The sequence below is a fragment of the Myotis brandtii genome, unplaced genomic scaffold (genome assembly GCF_000412655.1).
Source record: "Myotis brandtii unplaced genomic scaffold, ASM41265v1 scaffold439, whole genome shotgun sequence".
NCBI lineage: Eukaryota > Metazoa > Chordata > Mammalia > Chiroptera > Vespertilionidae > Myotis > Myotis brandtii.
In genome coordinates this window covers 104610-106852 of record NW_005366783.1, presented here as the reverse complement: position 1 = coordinate 106852, position 2243 = coordinate 104610, and the positions used below count along the sequence as shown (strand labels likewise).

Here is a 2243-nt window from a genome sequence, read left to right as displayed (position 1 = left end):
CCCACTGGGGATGTGCCCGCAACCCAGGCACATGCCCTTGACCGGAATCGAACCTGGGACCCCTCAGTCCGCAGGCCGACGCTCCATCCACTGAGCCAAACCGGTTTCGGCGAGTTTTCATTCTTTAAAGCTAGAAAAATACAGTGAAATGGTGGCGTGAAGAAAAACACAGTGAAGTGGTGGCGTGAAATGGGAAAGTGAAGGCTGAGCTATGCTCTTTGACGGCAGCAAAGACTCCAGGAACCGTCACTACAAATGCCCCTCAGACAGTCAGAAACAGCCCCGCACGCACACACACGGCAGCTGCTTTTCAGCAAGGCCATTCAACATATAAAGGAAAGGATTTTCAACAACTGGTACCAGAACATTAGTTATCCATATGGTAACATTTCTTCTTACCCCTCGCCTTCACCATATACAAAAAACAACTCAAAATGGAATATAGACCTCATTGTAAAATTAAAAACTTCTAGAAAGAAACTTGAGAAAAAAATCTTAGTGGCCTTAGGTTTAGGTAAAAATTTTTAAAATAGGTTGTAAAACTCACCAAGTAGAGAAGAAAAATGTCAACATTTTGAATTTTATCAATTTATAAGACTTCAAAAGGTACTGTCACAAAAATGAAAAGGTGTGGCTCAGTGGTTAAGTATAGACCTATGAACCAGGAGGTCAAGGTTCGATTCTTGGTCATGGCATATGCCCGGGTTGAGGGCTCGATCCCTAGTGTGGGACATGCAGGAGGTAGCCGATCAATGATTCTCTCTCATCATTGATATTTCCATCTCTCTCTCCCTCTCCTTTCCTCTCTCTCGCTCTTAAAACCAATAGAAACGTTTTTTTAAAGGCAATCTACAGACTGAGAGAAAATATATGCAAAACACAGATCCAGCTCTAGCTGGTTTGGCTCAGTGGATAGAGTGTCGGCCTGCGGACTGAAGGATCCCAGCTTTGATTCCAGTCAAGGGCACATGCCCAGGTTGCAGGCTTGATCCCCAGTAGAGAGGCATGTAGGAAGCAGCCGATCCATGATTCTCTCTCATCATTGATGTTTCTGTCTCTCTCTCCCTCTCTCTCTCCCTCTCTGAAATCAATACAAATATGTTTTTAAAAAACACACAGATTGATTTCCAGTCAAGGGCACATACCTGGATGGCAGGTTCAATCCCTGGCCCTGGTTGGGGAGCATGCAGGAGGCACCAATCAATGTGTCTCTCTCACATTAGTATTTCTCTCTCTCTCTCTCTCTCTCTCTCTCTCTCCCTCCCTCCCTCCCTCCTTATAGTCTCTCTTAAAATCAATGGGAAAAAAACATTTTCAGGTGAAGATTAACAACAACAAAAGTTAAACATGATCCATTCTCAGGTATTTACCCAATAAAATAAAATAAAAGCACACATCTGCATGAATGAATATTGGTACATGAATATTCAATGCAGTTATATCTGAAAACAAATGTCCATCAACAGCTGCTGAATTAACAAATTATGGAAATTCTATTCAGTGGTATATACTTCTCAGCAATGAAAAAGTAACTGATATACACAACAGCATGGATAAAATCAAAATCACTATGCGAAGTGAAAGACCAGAGGAGAGAGAGTACATACTGCATGATCCCATTCATATAAAATTCTAGAAAATGTTTACAGCTACAGTGACAAAAAGCAGGTCAGAAATTGCATGGGAACAGTTGGAGGAAGGAAGGAATTACAAGAAAGCAAGAAGAAACTTTTGAGGGTGATGGAATTGTTTATAATCTTTATGATATGATAGTTGCAGGAATATATACATGTCAAAACTCATCAAACTGATGCTTTACATATGTGCTATCTATTGTCTGTCAATTATACCTCAACAAAGCTGTAAAATATATATATATATACATCATAGGATTATTTTTTTTAAATAATTTTATTTATTTCAAAGAGGAAGGGAGAAGGAGAGAGAGATAGAAACATCAATGATGAGAGAATCATTGATTGGCTGCCTCCTGCACGCCCCCTACTGGGGATCGAGCCCGCAACCCAGGCATATGCCCTTGACCGGAATCAAACCCTTGACCCTTCAGTCCGCAGGCCGACGCTCTATCCACTGACCCAAGCAGGCTAGGGCTACATCATAGGACTATTATAAAGACAAGATACTGCACCTAACAAGCTTAAAATGAGCCTGTAAAATGCTGTTATTCTGGACAGAATAGACATTTGATAAACATTAGCTTTTTATATAACAATTGTTGAAAA

General features: G+C 40.8%; 1 protein-coding gene across 1 annotated transcript in view; it reads right to left on the bottom strand.

The window, feature by feature from the left end:
- The window catches only part of SCAPER (S-phase cyclin A-associated protein in the ER), a 160426-nt gene that overhangs the window by 115122 nt on the left and 43061 nt on the right, over positions 1-2243 (bottom strand). The window lies entirely within an intron of this gene.